Below are 12,959 nucleotides of genomic sequence, written 5' to 3' on the forward strand. Positions count from 1 at the left end.
ATCAGTAATATATGAACATACTATTATGCACTGACCAAGATTTTAATAATTGATTAGTGATTTTGAGATTCCTTCAAAGGGCCTAATTTTTAGCAAGTCTGGAAAATTGCTAATATTTGTAGAACATTGCATAATATTGGTAGAAAAATGCTCCATATCGTAACTAGCTGGAATATTATGTAGAGCTCACCTCAAGTCTTTAATCTGTAGCAATAAGTGTGATGCATACCTGATATATAATAGCAATTATTTCCCAATAAAATATAATTACAATAAAAATAAAGAGAGCCTCTGAATGTGTGGCTAAACTGTGATTCCATTCGAGGGATTATTCAAAGATTTATGTATTTTATGCATTATATAAAATATAGGATTTCTTAGGATATTATCAACAAAGGAGAAACTGATTTTTTGTTAAACTTGAGTTTCACTCACTGCATTATTAAATTCAATTTTATTAGCCTGAATCTTCTGGGAAGGATCTTATTTTAATAATGCATAAAAGGTTTGTCTTCTAGTTGGATGGTGGCTTTTGATTGATACTTAATGTAATCTGTAATTACTATAGCAGCTCCTGTGTTGGCCAGTGTGTTAAGGTCATTGGAAAGCTATACTCTATGGTACTTGGTGTACAAGAACATCCTTCTCGTGATTGATGTCTACACCCTATGGAAGTATTTTAATTTTGTCCTTGAAGTATGTCTTAAGAAATGCTGTCAACATGTATTCTTCCCTGTCAAGTATTACACGGTATTTATTTAGGAACCTGTAAACAGCTTAAGAACTATGCCTTTCTGCCCGTGGCAATACGTCTCCTCTGGATTTCAAATTTGGTTCCCAAGTCTTCAACCAAGTAGCATATATACCTGTTACTAACTAGAAATAGCTGGTTTAAAGATACATATCCAACAATGATGTCCAAAGGGAAAAAACAACCACCCCGTTGGTAAATCACTGAGCTGACTACCAGATTCCAATGAGTAGTGTTTACTCTTCATGGTCAAACATGTCATTCAAGAATAATTTTTCAATGGCACAACCAGCTCCAATGTCTGTCCCATATTTTGATACTGATATGATGCACCAACATTAGTTTAGTCAAGCTAAGTAGTTGCAAAAGAAAAAGATTATGTGGACAGCAACGGCAGAGTGGTTTGTTTTTTTCCTAAGCACCTGTCTCTGTTTGCCTCAGCATCAAGATGGAAAAAACTTTAGGCCCTCTCTACATTTTGAAAAATCTACTGTGTTGCAAGAGCTGGTTACAAGGTAGAGCTTGACATTGTTATAAAATCATTCCGTCTTGTAGTTATCCTGCTTTAACCGTGTTCCTGAACCAGGCAACACTCTGGGCAAGGCTGTATTATAATTCAGGAATATGATTAAAACATGGTTTGAACCCATCTATGCTGCAAGACTAAACCATATTTCAAACATGTTAGACATTACAGTTTTGTAACCAAGTCCTACAAAACAGAGTTTCATCGTGTAGGGGTGACCATCAATTCAACAGACAACTCTATGGCATTATATCACATATACAATGTTGGTACCACTGACTGATAAACTTGAGTGTGGTAGAAAAACATTTCAAAATATGTCAGTCCTGCAGTATGTTGTGAAGTCCTTTTAAGAGCCTAGAATACCCAGCAGTGTGTGTGCTTTGATATTTTCAGTGTTATGTACAATCGTGATGCATGAAATAAATATTTCCTAATAAGAATTTACTCTAAAATCAATAATTTGATCACTGGTTCATGTATCTGTTCTTGAAGAGGGTATGATGCTCATTGGCTTTATAGAGGTCATATGAGACTTTTGTCCATAAGATGCAGTTAGTAGATAATGTTTTCACCCCTCATCTCACAGAGAGCCGAGAAGCGATGGTGACAAATAGCCTTTCCCGAGGGCAAAGAAATTGGCTATTTTTAAAAGCTTATTAATGTGCATGTATTTTAATTTTATTTATTTCATTTTGTTAGGAATAACAATTTCCATTTAAGCAGAGATGTTAACTATATTTTTTCATCAAATTAATTTGTCATAAAATGTAATTTATGATTAATTGCAAGGCATATAATTAATTTTTCATCAATTACTTCCAATGAAAAATAGTTTGTACAGTGTGTTTTTGCACAATGAATCACTCATAGAAAGGCCAACAGAAAAAGCATTTTCATCAAAACGACTGTCCTTACACCCCAGCCAATTATGCATGCAGTGCTTCAGTGGCTGAGCTATAAGAAAGGATCCTCTCTCAGAACATGTCCCCTGAATGTCAGAAAGTCTGCACAAGGGGAGTTGTTCTCCTCCAGACTTTGTAGGTGCACAAAATACCTACATTTTGCATCTCCTAATGCGAGCAAAACAGGATCTTCTCTCCAGGCAGCCCCTGGGAAAGGCCCCTTGCCCATTACTCTGGATACAATTTTGTCACAGTAAAACCCGCTGCCCAGGGTTGACAGTCCAAGCCCAAACCCCACCGCCCAGGGCTGACAACCCAAGCCTGACTCCCACCGCTCGGGACTGACAGCCCAAAACCCACTGCCTGGGGCTGACAGTCCAAGCCCGAGCCTCGCCACCTGCGGCTGACCCCGCTGCCCACAGCTGACTCCTCCAGCCCCGGTTCCCTCCCCACCCCTCCACCTCCCGCCTGCAGCTGACAGCCCTGGCACTTGAGGCTGAAACCAAAGCAGTCACAGAGATCTGCTAAAGTCAAGGAATCCGTGACCTCCATGACCAAATTGTGTCTTTACCCATTACATTCTAACCAGTGGCCCTCGAGTCCAATGCTCCCCTACTGCTGCTTCCACATCCCTGTTACGGGACCCTCTCTACTACTGTGTAAAGTTTTCTACTTGTAAATTATAGGCACATGTGTTTTTGATATATACGTTTTATACAGTTATATATTTTCTATTATAATTTTATATGTCTAATCTTTGCAAGCAGTAGTTATGGCTGAAATTTTCAAAACCATCTAGGGATTTTAGGATGTACAATTCCCACTGACATTAAAATGAGTTGTGCATCTAAATCCCCTAAGTGGTTTTGAATATCTTAGCCTATACATATAAAAGTTAAGCATTTATAGTCTACAAGGGGAACACTGGGCAAGTCAGTAAATGGGGAGGAGAAAGTATCTGCCTAGGACTTAAAGCATGGGATGGAAACTGGCTGAGGGTCTTGGAAGCAGAACTGGCTAGAAAGCAGCATTAGGGAAAACAGGGGGCCAGGGAAGCAGTAATATCTGCTCTGTTTAAAACTTTTCTCTCCCAGTGGAGACAGTTTTAAATGACATTAATTTTTTCTCTGCTCAGCACTCAAAGCTTTCAGCCTGCCAGGCTCCTGCAGCTTCATATGAAAGTGCCAGACCGAGGAACCTGTAGCATCAGTAAAGCTCTTTCCACCAAGCATGCAACGTTTTAAAGGGAGATGATATAATAATTTGACAAACTCCGCAGCACCCCCACACTCATCTAGACACTCTCACTAGCCGTTCAGCAAGTTTCCACTTCTGGGTCCCCAGCCTACATATGTATTATTTTAAACACTAGGAAATTCCACCATACAAAAACATCATTAACTTGGAGTTGAGGTTTCCCAAGCATTTTTCCTTACAACATAAGCTCTGAAAAGGAAGGAAATCATAAGTTAAGGCAGCACTCACACCCAACACAGCACCAGTCTTCAGGCATTAGCCCACTACCATCATGACACTCAATCACCCCACCGCACTAACAACCTCTCTCATACATTCACTTTCAGATCACCAGTGTTATCATCCTCAATACACATATCAAAGATCTGAAAACATGTTCATGTCCTGTTTTTAGAGGAGTGAAATGTTTTTAACATTTAGCCCTCCTGGTTAAGTTTCTTTCTATAAAACAAAGATCCCAATTCAGTAAGCCAGTTTCAGGCTAATTTTTCACTGAAGTGCATAGGCGTTTGCATGAATAAAGAATGCACGAGCAGGACCCCAGTTTGCATTTCCCGACATTTATCATTCATTCTGATGGCTCCAAATGTACAGAGATTGATTGTATTATGGGCCTCATCCTGCTCCCATTAAAGTCAATTAGAATTCTGCCATTGACCTCAACTGTAGAATTGAACTCCATAATTTAGGATAAAGGAAAGTAAGTCATATAAATGCAACTTTTCAAAAGTTTTTAACTTTTACCATTATCATCACAGCAAATCCCAAAGGGACGTGGCCGTCTTGCAAATCAAGTACCACCCAGATCGATCTCTGGCAAGGTGCCTAAGGTGGTCTGGTTGTGTATTCAGTGTATTTATGCCCATCAATCACAATCTTGTCGCACCACTGAAGCTTTTGATGCCCATGTGATCAGCGGCCAGGTAGTAGCATTCCTTGGTACACACACTTCAGAATTCATTGGTCTTCCAGTCTAATATGTCCATACTAAGAACGCCACCGAAACAGAACTAGTGTTGATGGAGGTAGTTGCTCGGTTTGGCTTCAAATATCCTCATTTCTGATCTTGTCCTGCAACTTGGCATGGAGCAGCAGACAAAGACAACAAGAATCAAAAACATCAATCCAGCGTTCTTCAGCCTCTCTCAGCACCCAGATTTCAGTTCCATACAACAGAGTTGGTATAACCATGGTTCTATAGATCTGTGGCTTCATAGCAAGCTTGAAGCCAACGACATCTCCACAGAAGCCGTCGAAGGGCCCGAAACATGGCAGCAGCTGCTTACACACAAGCATCCACATCTTTCAAGTATCTTCCAGTACTGTCTATGACACTGCCCAAATATTTGACACTGCCAAATGCCTGATGTTCCACCCAAATTAGTTAATACTAAACTGGTTGCAATCTAGAGCTGGAGTCTGTTTGATGGTAATGGTCAGGGACTTAGTTATAATACGATGAAATTGGCAGAAGCAGGCCGATTTAACTTTCACCAACTATTATGAAACATACTTATAAGAACACAGATGCCTAAAAAGCTAGTCTCATTTCAGCTGAATATTCTTGAATTTAAAAAAAAAAAAAAAAAAACTTGACTACATGGGAGCTTCTTCCTTTATTCACAAATTTCCAGTTAACTAGGTTCACTGCAACATTATCCAAACATTGATGCTAAGCTTATATTCATTTCATATTTACTAAATGAATGGCCCAGCCTAGTGAGAGGCTGAATCCTTTCAGTTCCAATCCTAGACAACTCTGAGTACATTTTTATGCACCTCTTAATCCACACTGACAGTGATATACATGCTTCAGGGGGACAGCTACATTTAAATTGTAGACGAGAGCCAAAAGAATTTATTATAATAACAATCAATTCATCTTAGCTCTCATCTTAAGCTTAAACTTGCTACTATAACAACACAGATGTGTCAAACTTTCAGGGTAATTGCACCTGTACCCCTCCAGGTATCATTCCAGGAGTTCCCAGTCAGGTCTCCTGCCATCACTTGACTCCGGGCAGAGACCTTTGTCTCTTCTGATTGTGGATTTTAAAACTTCACAGCCCCCTGACATACACTGTGATATCTGCAGCAAACTAGTCTCCTGACAGTCAGCGCCTGTGTGTTGCTTTCTCTCCAAGTACTACGAACAGTTTGTTGCCACCAGTTACAGTTGCCACACAACTCTTTCTAAGCAAGCACGTTTATTCTTAAGGTAAAAGCACTACATAGAAAACACACACAAAACAAACGTTCCTATATGCATGCTAAAAGCTGCCAGAGGTCACCCATCAGTTTTATGGGACCACTAGAAGGTAGGACTGGAGCGCTCCCTAGAACAGAAAGTCCTGTCCATTTGCTGGATACGAAAGAAGGCCCTGAGCCAGTTTAAACTCAGCCTGTTTTATATCAAAAGCCCTTTATTTCTCTGCTGATCTCTTGAAAACCTAGTTTGAACCAGCATATGCAAGCCTATCCATGAGGCAGTACCTCTCTGAATGTGTTTACAACCTAAGTGATTCACCTTAATCACGCCCCACTGTTTTTGGTTCCTGGAGGCGCTGTACACAATCCCTGGCCCACAGTGATACATCAACTTAATACAATATGGTCCCCAAAGGCATTGCTTGTGGTTGCGGTATCTGTCACAAGATGGAAACTAAACATATTCTTGGTCACATCTAATGAAAGAGCAGAGTGTGTTTAAACAATGCTCTGTTTAACTACTAAATAACATTTTAGCACATAGAAGCCAATAAACTTCTGTCCTTCAATGAGTCTTATGATTGTCTCCACTGAAAAATGAGTTTTGTTATGCTTGTCAACTGTGTTGCATCACTGTCCTCTACAAATTGTAACAGCCACAAGAAACTGGGCAGCAAAACAACTACAAACTTTTCTGCTTAATCAGATCAAGGTCAGACATGTCCTAGTCTGCAGGTTTACCTTTTAGCTATAAATAAAAACACAGTAAAATCAACATAAGTACACAACAAAATTGCTATTCAATACAACAGTAAGTATCCCTGTTTGCCTGTAATGCCCCTATTGTAATCTCCGATAATTTCTTGGGAGCAGAATCAAAGGGCTGCAGTACGTGACTTCAACACTATAAAAAATCCAGACAGAATAAATGGAGAAAACTCAAAAACAGCAATTTTCTGGCACTCTGTTTAAAAGGAAGAGTTAAATTAATACATGAAAAGATCCTATCAGCCACAATTCATCTGAGTTATTAATTGAACACCTTCTTGGAAACATGCAGATAAAGAGGTGTACCTTAGAGAATTTGAGATAAGAGTGAAAGGAAAGGGAGAGAAATCAGCAGACTTTTGCCAGTTCACTCCCTTAATTGTCATGCTAAGCTTGCGCAAAGCTTCCTAGAGAAGCATAATATGAAATTGTAACTAGAACGTAAGCTGATGGTGCAGAAGATAAAAACTTCAGAATTATACTTAAACATACTTATCTTTAGACACAGAAGAGGACATAAAGACAGCTGAACAGCATAAAGCTATTCTAAAACAAGACAAATGTATACTCTGTGTTATAAGCAGTTCAAGCTGCTTCCTGTGATGAAAAACATGTACTGTATGGTGGACATACTTAGTTAAATATAGTAGATCCCATGATACAGTTTAAAATAAAATAAAAGAATATTAGTGTGGTGAAAGGAGTGATATAATTCTGCTCTTTAGAAGGCTCTTAGGCTGTAGGAAACAGAATTTAGTGCAAATATGGTAGCCTGATGGGTTTGTACTGATCCTGAGAATTTGCTGTTAGAAGGTATGTTCACATTATGAAAGGCATGGCCTCTCAAAAAATAATAGGGGTGTATCGAGTTTTTGCCTTGGGTCAGGGGAATTAAGAGAATAATATAATTAGCACTTTTCATCTGTAGATCTCAAAAGAAGGTAAGTATCATTATCCCCATTCTATGGATGGAGACACCAAGAAGTGAAGTACCTGAGGGCACAACAAGACTCAACAGAATAGCTGGGACTAAACCCTACATCTCCTAATTCCCTGTCTAATCCCCTATCCTCTGTACCATACTTTCCCCCTCACAGACCACAGCAAACCATTCAACTGTACAATTCACTTGACCCTGATATGCATCAAAAAGAAACAAAATCTTAAAGAAAAAATACGTTACCAATACAATAATATCATTTCTGTGAATGATCCATAATTCACTATATTATCACCACACAAGAGTCTGGTCATCTTCTTAATAAAACTGCAATTCTTGAGACCTATTGTCTGCTCAGAACATTAATTATTACAATAACTCATGAGAACTTTTGAAAATTTTATAACTGAAAACCAATGCTGTGAAGTGGTTGTAATTTTGGGCAGACAGTTAGACCACTCGTTCTCACACCTGACATGACTGACATTCACACTTGGGGAGCAAACCAGATATTCCACAGAATCAAAGAGTGAAATTATTTAAACAGTAAAAGAAATTGAAACATATTATTATATATCTGCATCGGCTTAATTTTTCAATTTTTTTCATATTTAAGTACTAAATAAAGTGACCTGATTTTCAGAAGTGTTGAGCAATAAAAAATCACTGAAGTCAATGAGAGCTGCAGGTACTCAGCACTTCTTAAAAATCAGGCTATTCATATTTAGGTACCTAAACAGAGATTTAGGAGCTTAACTTTAGGTACACAGATTCGAAAATTTTGGCCATTATCTATTTAGGTACATGGTATCCAAACAAATTATTAATCATAATGAGTGAAATCCTGGCCTCTTTGAAGTCAATGGGAGTTTTGCCATTAATTTCAACAGAGCCAGGATTTGAAACTCTTACTTCTCAAGGTAAATCCTAAAGTTAAAGGTATAGAAATCATATTCTCCATTTTGCACATTTTCTAAGCACAATGCAAACTATGAAGTGTAAGTGATATCTGAGACAAAACTATTAACCATTTGCTTGCAATCAGGTGTAGATGCTCAACCAACACTCCTTAGTCTTTTACAAAGTTTAATGGAAGTATATATTAAAATATATGCTTATTCCATACTTTCATTGATTAGGAATGTTTCACAGTGGTGTCCTGCTGCAAAGCTTCACAAACATCCATCTAATCGGTATAAGAATAGGAATCTGCAACAACTGCAATTGCAGTTTGTAATTTCACTGTAACCCCTCCATGAGTTGGAAAACAAATAATCACAATCACAGCAGGTCAGGGCTCATATCAATTGTTTCACTTTGAGTCTACAACTGTAAATGATCCTTTTAAGAATGATTCTATTTCACACTGTTGATATTTTCAGACTTGTACATTAGGTTGTGTAATATGTTGAATATTTGTGTTGGGTTTTTGCTACAAGTGAATGGATGTTGCCATCTACTGTTCAAAAAATATATGATGGATCAGCCAAGATATAGGCTAGGATGTGTCTATCCTAGACACATCTAGGACAAACTTGCTTCGGAGCACTGATTTAAAAAGCAAAACCAAAGACTTATAAAGTTATAGGAAGGAAACTCATTAAATATAAATCTGCATAACTGTACCATTCTCCCGGACAAAAGGAAGGAGAAAAAGGTAGTTCTGCTCCTAAACCATTATTATATTGGGGCAGATACAACTAGGAGCTGAATGTCTATGGTTGCTTTTTTTGTGCACATAAAACTGGGTACTCTTAATTACCATTGACTTCAAAAGCTGAAACCCCACTGAAGCAGATCATTAATTTTAAGATAACATGAGTCCTGATCCTGAACTTTTATTTTTATTGTTTTTGTTAGCAGCAAACAGTAATCACATAGGAAACAATTCATCCCTGTGCTGTCTGTGCAAAGTTTATACACTACTGAAGTCTCACAAACATGCATACACCTGGTTAGTACTCTGTAGAAGGATGAATTTCACCCATAGAGAGGCAACTTTGTCTACTGGCCTGGGCAATAGGAACTCCTGATTTCTAATACTGGGTCTGGGACTGCCTTATGTGGCATTAGGCAAGTCTATGAACTCTGGGGACAACATCCAGGCCCCACTGAATTCAATAGGAGGTTTGTGTTAAACTCAATGGAGCCAGGATTTTACTGAGTTTCAGTTTTCCCCTCAGTAGAGCAAGGACAATACTTATGTTTGTAGCGCACTTTGAAGACAGAAGTTGCAAGGTGTTATAAAGCTACAATAGTATTTTTATTTTACTTTACTTAATTTCAATTGGCTAGAGTAAAAGCATTTAAGTCATTTCATTACTTTTTGTTACAAATTCATATTTGTCCAAATAACATGTAGACAGTAAATATAGGATTAATGAAAGACAATGTAATTAGGTAATTCACGGACCTAAACAAAAAACAAAAAAACAGCAATCCACAGAAAGAAGATTAATTTGAACTGTGAGAACAACCTGTACAGCTGATAGCATGATGGACCTACCGGACACATCCAGCCCTCTGGCTTCAATTTCCTGAATCAAGCATGTCAACTTGAAAATGCAGATCTTTGCAAAACAAAAAGGGATATATAAATATGAAAAGCCAGCATGTGTTTTAGTTCCTATTTTTATTAGTTATGCAGATTTGATTGAATAACATTTTACATATAAAGATTATTTCCAAAAATCAATACAATGGTTAAAAAAGCTACGTCTCTCCTATTGCCTTTTTGCCGATTCATATCTGAATATATGACATCACACCTACATTTTAAAAATTTCCATATACCCTTAGATTAGTCTAGGAACAGGACTAGGTTAAGTTCTATTAATGTTTAGCCAGATTCGTCAGTAGTTAATCAATCTTTAAATAAAACAATTATTCATTCTTTGATAACTATTACTCCTCGCCCGGACACTTTTTTGTTTGTTTGTTTCACAAGTAAGGTCAAGCTGTTTTGTTAGACTTTACACTGTAGTTCAGTTTAAACTCTACCTTCATTTTCTTACACAACCACATGAATATTAGTTTTTAAAAAGAAAATATTTTATTGGAATTTTCTTTAACTATAATAATAAATAATATGAATAAGTAGCCCTTATATAGTATTTTTAAAGCATAGATCTCACTGTTAGGCATGGTCTACACAAAAAGTTGTACCAATTTACCTACTAAAGGTGTGATTTTATACCGATTTACCTTAACTGGTACAACTTTATGTGTGGACACCACTTTTATGAGTTAAACCTGGTTTATATTGGTTTAGCTTGCATCAGTAAATTTACAGGCACAAACTAAACCAATATAGCTAATTTTAAACCAATAGGAGAGTTCACACATGCACACACACAAGTTGCAGCAGCTTAATTGAATTTTAGGTGAACCTGTGCAGCTTCTGCATATAGATAAGCCCTTAGGGCTTAGCCCTTAGGTGGTTACGTATTATTATTCATATTTTACTGATGGGGAACTGAGATTCTGTGACTTGACTGAAGTCACATAAAGTCAGTGGCAGACCTGGCACAGAACATAGGTCCCCTGTCTCCAGTCCAGTGTCCTATCCACTGAACCACAGGCAAAACCAAACTACATATTGCAAAACATGCAGCCAAAAGAGCATATTAAAAATAGAGGGGGAAATGTACATACTTTTATTTCTCAAACTAAACAAACAGCACACACAAATTCTTCAGGGCCATCAAGATTCATTTTGTTATAGCATTTTCAGGTCTTCTACAGTATGAGACCTTCCTGCTGCTTTGACTGTTCTTTCTATATTATATATTTCTCCTACCTGATGCACTTCAGCAAATTTACCATTTTTATGCAGGCGGGCTGAGGGGCTACCTCTAAGAAATTAACTGGATTCATGTTTTTACCAGGCCCAACAAGGCCTTTGGGCAGTGTCTCCTCCAAACTCCCCTCTTTCTACCATTCCTTCCATACTAATCTATTTAAATAGTAAATTCAAGTTGTTGGTTTTTTTTAATTGAAAACAACAAAGGCCCAGTTTGTGCCTGCATGTGACAGAAACCCACAAAGGGAAAGAAATGCTACAGGATGCCTATCACAGAGTTTTCTCCGAATTCTTTTACTGGGAACTGATGCCTCAATGCCTCAACCTGTGGCCCGTTCAAGAACCACACAGCTCTTGGGGGATACATGGGAGGAGAGGGCCATCTATGTAGCACTCTGCACTTGCAAACTAACTTTCTGGTCACTTTCCTCCTCCAGCTCCTTGGCAGCACCACTGCCATTTCCACTATCCTGAAGGAGGAAAGGGGTGTCCTACCACATAGAAGGTCTTGAAGGAAATTTAACAACAGCCCCAGGCTGTACTTTTTCACAGATGCTCCACAGGGCTGGTGGAGCGATGGGGAACATTTCCTATAGCCTGCCTCTAGCCACAGCAGCTCCCTGCCACAATGGAGAACACGCCAAGGTAAAAAGAGGCACAATACCAAAGGCAGCTACCCATCTGCCTGAAGTAGAACCTCCATGCATAAATCACCAAGGCCCAGTGGGGCCATGTTTTAAAATTAAATCCTAACATGATGCAAACCTTATGAAAGCAACTTCATAACCTTTTTGTATGTAAATCCTCCTTTTCCCTCCTTGAGTGATGTTCTCTCTCCTTGTATCACATCATGTCATACCTATCCTTGATTATGAGGTCCTCGAAGCAGTGATCATCTCTTTATTCTTTTTACACACAGCAAATGTACATATGGCACTGTACACAAGTGTTAAATAAGTTATGCTTTAAAAAAAGAATTTAAAACTTGAAACATGAAATGAAGCAAGGGACAACACGGCTGCAGATCTGCTTCCCCAAGCTGCTCACTCTCACAGGGGCTGCTGCTTGGTACCAATTGAATTTCATCAAGGGGAGAACTTCAAGTGTGATTTTCTTCACTTTCCTTGGTGGCTGCCACTTACAAATAGTTTTAAGCTCTTAAGGGGAAAACTTGCTGAGAGCTTCAGTTATTTTCATTCCTGAAAAGCCACAGAAGTGCTCTTTTGAACCATATCTGTGGTAAAGCACTAGTGCAGCTGGGAAGGCAGCACAACCGCAATAGCTAAATCTTCCTCCTGATTTTTTTGTAGAATCATCAGTAGTAACGCCCCAAGGCAGCCATCTCGCACAAAACTTTGCTTGCTGCCGTACAAACCAATAGAAGTAAAATTGGAGTAATATACTCCCCAGTTTCATAAAGACCTAAGTTCCCTAAAATTTGTAAACTCCACTAAAATGAGGTACACAAGGAATAGATTTGGCCCAGTGCTATTTTCACATGCTGGAATGAAGATCTGGAAAACCAAATTAAATATAGTAAGACTAGGAGCCTAAGAATTAAAAAAAAAATCGTGGATAATGAACTATGTAATGAATTTCCAATTTTATTTAAAATTGTTGAAAACAGAATGTTATCCTCTTCTGTCAAGTATCAGGGGGTAGCCGTGTTAGTCTGTATCTACAAAAACAACAAGGAGTCTGGTGGCACCTTAAAGACTAACAGATTTATTTGGGCATAAGCTTTCGTGGGTAAAGACCTCACTTCTTCAGATGCATAGAGTGAAAGTTACAGATGCAGGCAT

Source organism: Terrapene carolina, unplaced genomic scaffold (genome assembly GCF_002925995.2).
Source record: "Terrapene carolina triunguis isolate 2854851 unplaced genomic scaffold, T_m_triunguis-2.0 Scaffold88, whole genome shotgun sequence".
In the NCBI taxonomy this organism is placed as follows: domain Eukaryota; kingdom Metazoa; phylum Chordata; order Testudines; family Emydidae; genus Terrapene; species Terrapene triunguis.